The 11965-nt window shown below is 49.3% G+C and overlaps 1 long non-coding RNA gene across 1 annotated transcript in view; it reads left to right on the top strand.

Annotated features, from left to right (window-relative positions):
- The first annotated feature begins 1050 nt into the window (after window positions 1–1050).
- Window positions 1051–11965, top strand: part of LOC138369392 (uncharacterized) — a 102270-nt gene continuing 91355 nt past the window's right edge. The window contains exon 1 of the long non-coding RNA XR_011229818.1: window positions 1051–1105. This is a non-coding gene — a long non-coding RNA (uncharacterized lncRNA). The remainder of the gene's footprint in view (window positions 1106–11965) is intronic.

Here is an 11965-nt window from a genome sequence, read left to right as displayed (position 1 = left end):
TTCATCTCTCCTCCTCTTCCTTAGCCCATCCCCCCCCCCCATCCTTTCCCCATTCTCTCAGAAACTGAATGGGTCTTTCAGAAAATGTATTAATATTTAAAAAAAACTCTAGAGAGAAACACAAAAGTGAAGACCAAACCAAACACCAGAAGATGAGTCCTGGACCATTATCAAGTCAATTGTGATAATGTGATTGTGATTGTGACCATTATGACAATCGACTTGATAATGGTCCAGGTTGGACCGAAACGTCGTCGTCTCCTCATCTTCTAGTGTGTGGTTTAGTCTTCATATCACCAGCCACATTATGGTGACTCATCGTCTGAAACACAAATATTTCACACTTGACGCAGTGAATATTGCCTGCGGGTCTATATTAATACACATATTTCTTAAAACAATTAACTTAGGCCTACCCTGATGAATCTGTCTGTGGTGTACCCCAGGCCTCTTCCCCTGCAAAGTTGGATATGGCTAGCCCCCAGCATCTGGCCTTTACCTTAGGACAGACAGATAGACAAACAAACAGACTTTTTCCTTTATTGATATTAATGAAGATGTTTGTTCGAGGGTGGAGGGAAGAAGTGGGAGAGAAGGAGTAAAGAGGGAGAGGGGCAGAGCGGGAGGCTGAGGAGATGGGAGGGAAGGATATGAAAGGGGTTGGGAAAGGGGAAAAGGCCTAACTCTGGGGAGGCCAGGGAAGGCGTGTCCAGCTCTGGGAAGGCTAAGGAAGGCGTGGCCAACTCTGGGAAGGACATGGAAGGCATGACCAACTTTGGGAAGGCTAGGGATGGCGTGGCCAACTCTGGGAAAGACATAGAAGGTGTGACGAACTCTGGGAAGGCGTGGCCAACTGTTGGAAGGCTAGACCAACTATGGGAAGGCCATGGGGGTGCGGCCAAGTCTGGGGAAGACAGAGAGGGCGTGACCAACTCTGGGGAGGCCAGGGGGGCGTGGCCAACTCTGGGGAGGCCAAGGGGGCGTGGCCAACAGTCTCGGGGGTAATACCTGCTGCACCTTCACTGTCCGCTCATTACACTCTGGGATCCCCAGCCAACAACACGCCCTAGACGACTCTCCCGCTGACGCTCGTCGTCTCGTGTTCGTAAGTTACACAAGTTGGTTAGTTGTCTGGTTGTTGTTTTGGCAAATGTGAAATAAATGTGTATGACACTAAACCAGAATTAAAAATGAATGTTGCAATGGATTCATTATATATATCATAGTTAGGTAAGTAAATACAAATCAATTGTTGTGGTATGCTCGGAGTTAAGAGAATATTGATTTAAAGAACAAATTATTATCAAAGAATTGATAATATCTCTTTGAGATAATAAACTTCCCCTCATGGGTCTGCAATACCAATGATGAAGCGTTAAAATAAGTGTTTCGAAGAAATGACACATGACACGTGTGTCTGAGGAAAAATCTGATACATGAAACATGTGTTCTGGGAGAACCTAGATATGACATGTGTATCCGTGAAAGGACATGACACGTGTCCATGTGTTTCAGAGAAGACATGACACATGACCTGTGTGTCCGAAGATTGGCTTGACAAATGACACTAATGACCAAGTTGAGAGGTGACGTGACACGTGTCCGCTAAGAGACACGACACCTGTCACGTGTGTTGGAGGAAAAATAAAAGGAGATAAGATCTTTGGACTCGAACCATGACATGTTTAGGGAAAGACTTGCTGGGCGTGTAAGGTGAGCCAAGAGCGCCTTGGGCGTGTAAAGTGGGTCACGAGCAGATCAGGGCGTGTAAGGTGGGTCACGAGCAGATCAGGGCGTGTAAGGTGGACCACGAGCAGATCAGGGCGTGTAAGGTGGGCCACGAGCAGATCAGGGCATGTAAGTTGGGTCACGAGCAGATCAGGGCATGTAAGGTGGGTCACGAGCAGATCAGGGCGTGTAAGGTGGATCACGAGCAGATCAGGGCGTGTAAGGTGGGTCACGAGCAGATCAGGGCGTGTAAGGTGGGTCACGAGCGGATCAGGGCGTGTAAGGTGGGCCACGAGCAGATCAGGGCGTGTAAGGTGGACCACTAGCAGATCAGGGCATGTAAGGTTGGTCACGAGCAGATCAGGGTATGTAAGGTGGGTCACGAGCAGATCAGGGCGTGTAAGGTGGGTCACGAGCAGATCAGGGCGTGTAAGGTGGTCCACGAGCAGATCAGGGCGTGTAAGGTAGGCCACGAGCAGATCAGGGCGTGTAAGGTGGGTCACGAGCAGATCAGGGCGTGTAAGGTGGGCCACGAGCGGATCAAGGCGTGTAAGGTGGGCCACGAGCGGATCAGGGCGTGTAAGGTGGGCCACGAGCGGATCAAGGCGTTAAATTTGGCCCACGAGCGGATCAGGGCGTGTAAGGTGGGCTACGAGCGGAAAAGGGCGTGAAAGGTGGACCACGAGCGGATCAGGACGTGTAAGGTGGGCCACGAGCGGATCAGGGCGTGTAAAGTGGACCACGAGCGAATCAAGGACCATACAGCACTTGTAAATAAATCCTCATTGGTTGGTTGATCCTTAACTGTATGGGTTTATATGAAGTCAGCGACAATGTCGTTATACTTCAATAATTTTCCAAATTATATCCTTATGAAAGGTCAAGAAGAGGTTTTTCAAACTTTTACACAACGTAGGCCTGTTAAAGAAAACCCATCACAACTTTGGTCCATTCTGGGGTATTGTCATCCGAGCTCTGTGAATGGCGTAGGACAGAGAAGTCAATGGTATAATACAGAGTAGTAATGGAGTTGGACAGAGAAGTCAGTGGGGTAATGCAGAGTAGTAATGGTGTAGTACAGTGGATCCAATCGAGTAGTGTAGCACTTGAGTAAAAGATGTGATTCAGTGGTGTGGTTCAGTGCAGATACAAGTTGTGGAGCAGTGGAGTCAATATTGCATTTCAGGGAATTCAATGGTAGAGTTAATGGTAAATTAAAATTAAATCATGACTAGTAAAGTGTAGTTAATGGTGTGCTACAGTGAAGTTAGTGGTTGGGGTGTGCAGTGCAGTTAACGGTCTCACACAGTGTAGTTAGTAGAGTTTATAGTGTATTTAACAGTGTAGTAAAGTATAGTTAACGGTGTTGTACAGTGTAGTTAATGGTGTGGTAGAGTGTAGTTGACAGTTTTGCTACATTGTAGTTAATAGTGTGGGACAGTGTAGTTAATAGTGTGATACCAACTCTGGGGAGAACAAGGGGCGTGACCAAGTCTGGGAGGATAGGAGAGGCGAGACAAACTCTGGAGAGGACAGGGAAGACGTGACCAACTTTGGGGAAGCCAGGGTGGGGCGCGTGACCAACACTGGGGAGGCCAGGGGGGCGTGACCAACTCTGGGGAGGACAGGGGGGGCGTGACCAACTCTGGGGAGGACGGGGGGGCGTGGCCAACTCTGAGGAGGCCAGGGGGGCGTAACCAACTCTGGGGAGGCCAGGGGGCGGGGCCAACAGTCCCGAGGGGTAATACCTGCTGCACCTTTACTGTCCGCTCATTACACTCTGAGATCCCCAGCCAACAACACGTCCTAGACGACTCTCCCGCTGACACTCGTCGTCTCGTGTTTGTAAGTTACACAAGTTGGTTAGTTGTCAGGTTGTTGTTTTGGCATATGTGAAATAAATGTTTATGACACTAAATAAGAATTAAGAATGAATGTGGCAATGGATTCATTATATATATCATGATTATGTCAGTAAATACGAATCAATTGTTGTGGTATGCTCGGAGTTAACAGAATATTCATTTAAAGAACAAATTATTATCAAAGAGTTGATAATATCTCTTTGAGATAATAAGCTTCCCCTCATGGGTCTGCAATCACAATGATGAAGCGTTAAAATAAGTGTTTCGAAGAAATGACACATGACACGTGTGTCTGAGGAGTAATCTGACACATGAAACATGTGTTCTGGGAGAGCCTAGATATGACACGTGTATCCGTGAAAGGATATGGCACGTGTCCCATGTGTTTCAGAGAGGACATGACACATGACCTGTGTGTCCGAAGATTGACTTGACAAATGACACTAATGACCAAGTTGAGAGATGACGTGACACGTGTCCGCTAAGAGACACGACACCTGTCACGTGTGTTCGAGGAAAAATGAATGGAGATAACATCTTTGGACTCGAACCATGACATGTTTAGGGAAAAGACTTGCGGGGCGTGTAAGGTGGGCCAAGAGCGCCTTGGGCGTGTAAAGTGGGCCACGAGCAGATCAGGGCATATAAGGTGGGCCACGAGGAGATCAGGGGGTGTAAGGTGGGCCACGAGCAGATCAGGGCATATAAGGTGGGCCACGAGCAGATCAGGGGGTGTAAGGTGGGCCACGAGCGGATCAGGGCGTGTAAGGTGGGCCACGAGCGGAGCAAGATGTGTAAAGTGGACCACGAGCGGATCAGGGACCATATAGTACTTGTAAATAAACTCTCATTGGTTGGTTGATCCTTAACTGAATGGGTATATGTGAAGTCAGCGACGATGTCGTTATACTTCAGGAATTTTCCAAATTATATCCATATGAAAAGTCAAGAAAAGGTTTTTAATTGGTTCACTCAGTACAGGCCTGTTGAAGAAAAGTCATCACAACTTTAGTCCATTCTGGGGCATTATCATGTAAGCTCTGTAAATGGTGTAGTACAGAGAAATCAATGGTGTAATGCAAAGTAGTAATATAGTAGTGCAGTTAATTCAGTTGAGTAGTGTAGCTCCTGAGTAAAAGGTGTGGCTCAATGGTATTGCTCAGTGCAGAAAAAGGTGTGGAGTAGTGGAGTCAATAGTGCATTTCATGGAATTCAATGTTGTAATAAAATTTAATCCTGAACGGTAGTGTAGTTAATGGTGAGGTACAGTGCAGTTAACGGTGTGGTACAGTGTAGTTAAAGGTGTGGTATAGTGTGGTTAATGGTGTGGTACTGTTTGTTTTTTGTGTGGTATAGTTCAGTTAACGGTGTGGTAAAGTGTAGATAATGTTCTGATACAGTGTAGTTAAAAGTTTGGAAGTAGTAGGCATCCATCAGTCTCGGGAGACTATGGAGTTGTGCTCTGGTTGTCGGTCTGGAGTGGCCTCTCCAGGGCGCAAAGCCTGGGTAGGTTGATACGGGGGAGAAGCTGTTACTCATGCAGGTAGATTCCCCCTCTCCACGGCGCCGAAAGTTTCCAATGGAAAGGCAAATGCCAATATGATTTGTTCCTGTGCCGTCGAAGGAACTGTGAGCTCCGGAATTGACCTCGAAGTTGGTGAAAGAAGGCACAGGGACTCCACAGAGTGACGAGTTAATGGTGTGATACAGTGAAGTTAAAGGTATCGCATAGTGTAGAAAACAGTGTGGTACAGTGTAATTAATAGTATGGAACAGTAACTTCCCAGCACACACAAAACGTTTTGGAAACCTTCACCAAAGTTTCAACATGGTTTTGGGGAGAGATAAGTTTCATATGTGGTTCAACAAGCACATGAGCAACCCTTAACCCAAGAAAGGTAAAAGTATTTCTTTATGTAATACAGCAAATGCTATCTTTTCTTACACTAGTTTCACCTTTATTTACTAAAAAAATATTTTGTCCATGTTTATATATTAAATTTATGTACATTATACACATAAATTGTGAATGCTGTGACTTAATTGTATGATAGGTGTGCGAAACACTTACTTTTATTATGATCTTGCTAAAAATTGTTTTTATAACCCTGTTTGCTAAATGCTGTATTCAGTAATACTGTTCTTATGTTTAAATTATATTTTGGTACTTTATGCATAATACATCAACATAAATGGAAAATGATGCTGCATAGGTGTATGAAGGACACACGCAACATTTAACCTACCATTTTTTCAAATAAAAAATTAGAGTGCATCAAAATACCTCTTTATCGCATGCATCTGTATTACAGTAGATTTTACATTAAATATTACTGAAGTACAAATAGGTGAGAACAAATTGGCAAGTGCAACTAGGAGAGTACATGTGAGTACACCTTGGTGAACACTGCTAGATGAATACAAGTAGGTAAATACAACTGCATGAAAGCAACTAGGGGAGTGCATGTAGGTGAATACGACTACACAAGAACAACTAGGTGAGTACAACTCACCATGCAACAACTCAAAACTACAGAAGTCAAGGAAGAGGAGAATGGAAGTGCATCCATACTGCACTTAGGAGGAGGAGGTCGAGGAGGAAGGAGGAGTAGGAGGTCGAGGAGGAAGGAGGAGTAGGAGGTCGAGGAGGAACGAGGAGGGCGAGCAGGAAGGAGGAGTAGGGCGAGGAGGCATGAGGAGGGCGAGGAGGAAGGAGGAGGAGGGTGATGAGTAAGGAGGAGTAGGGCGAGGAGGAAGGAGTAGGAGGGCGAGGAGGAAGGAGGAGGGCGAGGAGGAAGGAGGAGTAGGGCGAGGAGGAAGGAGGAGTAGGGCGAGGAGGAAGGAGGAGGAGGGCGAGGACGAAGGAGGAGGGTGAAGAGCAAGGCAAGGCGGAAGGAGGAGCAGGGCGAGTAGAAAGGAGGAGGAGGAGGACAAGGAGTAAGAAGGATGATGAGGAGGAAGGAGGAGGGCGAGGAGAAAGGAGGAGGAGGAAGAGGAAGGAGGATGGTGAGGAGAAAAGAGGAGGGCGAGGAGGAAGGAGGAGGACGAGGGCGAGAAGAAAGGAGGACGAGGGCGAGGAGGAAGGAGGAGGAGGGGGACGAGAAGGAAGGAGGAGGAGGGCGAGGAGGAAGGAGAAGGAGGGCGAGGAGTAAGGAACAGAACGAGGAGGAAGGAGGAGATGAAGGGGGAAGAGGAAGAAGGAGTGAGGGAAGGGGGATGAGGAAGAAGGAGTGAGGGAAGGGGGATGAGAAGGAAGGGGAAGAGGAGGGGGTGAGGGTAGGGGGAAGAAGTAAGAGAATGGGGGGGTAAGGAGGGGGAGGGGTTAGAGAAGGGGGAATGAGGAGGAGGGGTAAGAGAAGGGGATGAGGAGGGGGTAAGAAAAGGGGGTAAAGAGGGGGAGGGATAAGACAATAGTGGATGAGGAGGATAGGGAAGAGAAGGAGGATGAAAATGAGGAGGAAGGGGAAGAGGGGAGGGGAATGAGGAGGAGGTTGGAAGAAGGGAGGGGGTAAGAGAAAGGGAAAGAGAATGGGGTAGGGGTAAGAGAAGGGGAATGAGGAGGCGGGAGGGGTAAGGGAAGAGGGATGAGGAGGGGGGGGGAGGGGATAAGAGGAAGGGGGATGTGAAGGAAGGGAAAGAGGAGGGGTAAGAGAAAGGGAATGAGGAGGAGGAAGGGGAAGAGGAGGGGGGAAGAAGGGAGGAGGGAGGAGGGAGGAGGGAAGATGGGAAGGGAGTGTAATGGGACTTGTGTGAGGCATGGAGTGTATATACATTTGGCCTACAGAGTTGCCATGACGTGTTAGGGCGCTGGATTAAACAGGCATGTCTTGATAGATGACTATGGTGTGTTCATCTTCATAAAATACAGCAAGAAAAATAAAGAATCAGATAATAATGTTTTACATAACTTTATCTACGATTTTACAATTGAATTAAATTAATATTATTAAGTGAACATGCAGGTTGGTGAGGAAGCGACGGTTGTCGTGAGGGTCCCACCAGGCGAGGATCAGTAGTACCCAACTGACCATCACCGTTGTGGACCAGTGTTTATACCCGCGCGTAGTGACCATCACCCCCTCCCCTGCTCAGCCCCTTCCTTCTCTTATCCCTCCACTCTTCCCCTTCCTCCTCATCCCCCCTTCTCTTACCCCGTCCCCTCTTCCCCTTCCTCCTAATCCCCCTTCCCCTTCCTTCTTACCCCCTTCTCTTACCCCTCTCCTCTTCCCCTTCCTCATCCCCACTTCTCTTGCCCCTCCTCTCTTCCCCTTCCTCCTCATCCCCCTCTTCTCTTGCCCCTCCTCTCTTCCCCTTCCTCCTCATCCCCCTCTTCTCTTGCCCCTCCTCTCTTCCCCTTCCTCCTCATCCCCCCTTCTCTTGCCCCTCCGCTCTTACCCTTCCTCCTCATCCCCCCATTCTCTTACCCCTCCCCTCTTCCCCTCCTCTCTCTCCCTCCTCTTCCCCTTCCTCCTCATCCCCTTCTCGTACCCCTCCCCTCTTCCCCTCCTCTCTCTCCCTCCTCTTCCCCTTCCTCCTCATCCCCTTCTCGTACCCCTCCCCTCTTCCCCTCCTCTCTCTCCCTCCTCTTCCCCTTCCTCCTCATCCCCTTCTCGTACCCCTCCCCTCTTCCCCTTCCTCTTTATCCCCTCTTCTCTTGCCCCTCCCCCTCCTCTTCCCATTCATTTCTCCCTCCCCTCTTCCCCTCCTCCTCATCCCCCCTTCCCTTGCCCCTCCTCTCTTTCTCTTCCTCCTCATCCCCCTTCTCTTACCCCTCTCCCCTTCCTCCACATCCACCTTCTCTTACCCCTCCCCTCTCCTCTTCCCCTTCACTAACTCCTCCTCTCCCCTTCCTCCACATCCACCTTCTCTTACCCCTCCCCTCTCCTCTTCCCCTTCACTGACTCCTCCTCTCTTCCCCATCTTTCTCATTCCTCTTCTCTTACTCCTCCTTCTCTTCCCCCTCCCCCTCTTACCTGTAGTACTCCTACCCCTGCTATTCTTCCCCCTCCTCTTCTCCTCCGTTACCCAATTCCCCCTTCCCCCCCCCCCAGACGTCCTGCTCCTTCCCCCCTTCTTCTTTCCTCGCCCGCCCCCTTCTTCCTCCTGGACCTACTCCTTCCTCCTCTGCCTCGACCTCCTCGCCCTCCTCCTCATTCTTCCTCGCCCTCTTCCTCCTTCCTAATCGCTCTCCTCCTACTTCCTCCTCGCCATCCTATTCCTTCCTTCTCGCCCTCCTCCTCATTCATCCTCGCCCTCTTCCTCCTCGCTCTCCTCCTCTTTCCTCCTTCCTCCTCGCTCTCCTCCTTCCTCCTCGACCTCCTATTCCTTCCTTCTCGCATAGTGTAGAAAACGGTGTGGTACAGTGTAATTAATAGTATGGAACAGTAACTTCCCAGCACACACAAAACGTTTTGGAAACCTTCACCAAAGTTTCAACATGGTTTTGGGGAGAGATAAGTTTTATGGGTGGTTCAACAAGCACATGAGCAACCCTTAACCCAAGAATGGTAAAAGTATTTCTTTATGTAATACAGCAAATGCTACCTTTTCTTACACTAGTTTCACCTTTATTTACTAAAAAAATATTTTGTTCAAGTTTAAATATTAAATTTATGTACATTATACACATAAATTGTGAATGCTGTGACTTAATTGTATGATAGGTGTGCGAAACACTTACTTTTATTATGATCTTGCTAAAAAAAATTATAACCCTGTTTGCTAAATGCTGTATTCAGTAATACTGTTTTTATGTTTAAATTATATTTTGGTACGTTATGCATAATACATCAACATAAATGGAAAATGATGCTGCATAGGTGTATGAAGGTCACACGCAACATTTAACCTACCATTTTTTCAAATAAAAAATTAGAGTGCATCAAAATACCTCTTTATCGCATGCATCTGTATTACAGTAGATTTTACATTAAATATTACTGAAGTACAAATAGGTGAGAACAAATTGGCAAGTGCAACTAGGAGAGTACATGTAGCTAGGTGAGTACACCTTGGTGAACACTGCTAGATGAATACAAGTAGGTAAATACAACTGCATGAAAGCAACTAGGGGAGTGCATGTAGGTGAATACGACTACACAAGAACAACTAGGTGAGTACAACTCACCATGCAACAACTCAAAACTACAGAAGTCAAGGAAGAGGAGAATGGAAGTGCATCCATACTGCACTTAGGAGGAGGAGGTCGAGGAGGAAGGAGGAGTAGGAGGTCGAGGAGGAAGGAGGAGTAGGAGGTCGAGGAGGAACGAGGAGGGCGAGGTGGAAGGAGGGCGAGCAGGAAGGAGGAGTAGGGCGAGGAGGCATGAGGAGGGCGAGGAGGAAGGAGGAGGAGGGTGATGAGTAAGGAGGAGTAGGGCGAGGAGGAAGGAGTAGGAGGGCGAGGAGGAAGGAGGAGGGCGAGGAGGAAGGAGGAGTAGGGCGAGGAGGAAGGAGGAGTAGGGCGAGGAGGAAGGAGGAGGGCGAGGACGAAGGAGGAGGGTGAAGAGCAAGGCTAGGCGGAAGGAGGAGCAGGGCGAGTAGAAAGGAGGAGGAGGAGGACAAGGAGTAAGAAGGATGATGAGGAGGAAGGAGGAGGAGGAAGAGGAAGGAGGATGGTGAGGAGAAAAGAGGAGGGCGAGGAGGAAGGAGGAGGACGAGGGCGAGAAGAAAGGAGGACGAGGGCGAGGAGGAAGGAGGAGGAGGGGGACGAGAAGGAAGGAGGAGGGCGAGGAGGAAGGAGAAGGAGGGCGAGGAGTAAGGAACAGAACGAGGAGGAAGGAGGAGATGGAGGGGGAGGAGGAAGAAGGAGTGAGGGAAGGGGGATGAGAAGGAAGGGGAAGAGGAGGGGGTGAGGGTAGGGGGAAGAAGTAAGAGAATGGGGGGGTAAGGAGGGGGAGGGGTTAGAGAAGGGGGAATGAGGAGGAGGGGTAAGAGAAGGGGATGAGGAGGGGGTAAGAAAAGGGGGTAAAGAGGGGGAGGGATAAGACAATAGTGGATGAGGAGGATAGGGAAGAGAAGGAGGATGAAAATGAGGAGGAAGGGGAAGAGGGGAGGGGAATGAGGAGGAGGTTGGAAGAAGGGAGGAGGTAAGAGAAAGGGAAAGAGAATGGGGTAGGGGTAAGAGAAGGGGAATGACGAGGCGGGAGGGGTAAGGGAAGAGGGATGAGGAGGGGGGGGAGGGGATAAGAGGAAGGGGGATGTGAAGGAAGGGAAAGAGGAGGGGTAAGAGAAAGGGAATGAGGAGGAGGAAGGGGAAGAGGAGGGGGGGAAGAAGGGAGGAGGGAGGAGGGAAGATGGAAAGGGAGTGTAATGGGACTTGTGTGAGGCATGGAGTGTATACACATTAGGCCTACAGAGTTGCCATGACGTGTTAGGGCGCTGGATTAAACAGGCATGTCTTGATAGATGACTATGGTGTGTTCATCTTCATAATATACAGCAAGAAAAATAAAGAATCAGATAATAATGTTTTACATAACTTTATCTACGATTTTACAATTGAATTAAATTAATATTATTAAGTGAACATGCAGGTTGGTGAGGAAGCGACGGTTGTCGTGAGGGTCCCACCAGGCGAGGATCAGTAGTACCCAACTGACCATCACCGTTGTGGACCAGTGTTTATACCCGCGCGTAGTGACCATCACCCCCTCCCCTGCTCAGCCCCTTCCTTCTCTTATCCCTCCACTCTTCCCCTTCCTCCTCATCCCCCCTTCTCTTACCCCGTCCCCTCTTCCCCTTCCTCCTAATCCCCCCTTCCCCTTCCTTCTTACCCCCTTCTCTTACCCCTCCCCTCTTCCCCTTCCTCATCCCCACTTCTCTTGCCCCTCCTCTCTTCCCCTTCCTCCTCATCCCCCTCTTCTCTTGCCCCTCCTCTCTTCCCCTTCCTCTTCATCCCCCTCTTCTCTTGACCCTCCTCTCTTCCCCTTCCTCCTCATCCCCCCTTCTCTTGCCCCTCCGCTCTTACCCTTCCTCCTCATCCCCCCATTCTCTTACCCCTCCCCTCTTCCCCTCCTCTCTCTCCCTCCTCTTCCCCTTCCTCCTCATCCCTTCTCGTACCCCTCCCCTCCTCTCTCTCCCTCCTCTTCCCCTTCCTCCTCATCCCCTTCTCGTACCCCTCCCCTCTTCCCCTCCTCTCTCTCCCTCCTCTTCCCCTTCCTCCTCATCCCCTTTTCGTACCCCTCCCCTCTTCCCTTTCCTCTTTATCCCCTCTTCTCTTGCCCCTCCCCCTCCTCTTCCCATTCATTTCTCCCTCCCCTCTTCCCCTCCTCCTCATCCCCCCTTCCCTTGCCCCTCCTCTCTTTCTCTTCCTCCTCATCCCCCTTCTCTTACCCCTCTCCCCTTCCTCCACATCCACCTTCTCTTACCCCTCC

The sequence above is a fragment of the Procambarus clarkii genome, chromosome 28 (genome assembly GCF_040958095.1).
Source record: "Procambarus clarkii isolate CNS0578487 chromosome 28, FALCON_Pclarkii_2.0, whole genome shotgun sequence".
Classification (NCBI taxonomy): domain Eukaryota; kingdom Metazoa; phylum Arthropoda; class Malacostraca; order Decapoda; family Cambaridae; genus Procambarus; species Procambarus clarkii.
This window is presented reverse-complemented; position numbering and strand designations above follow the sequence as displayed.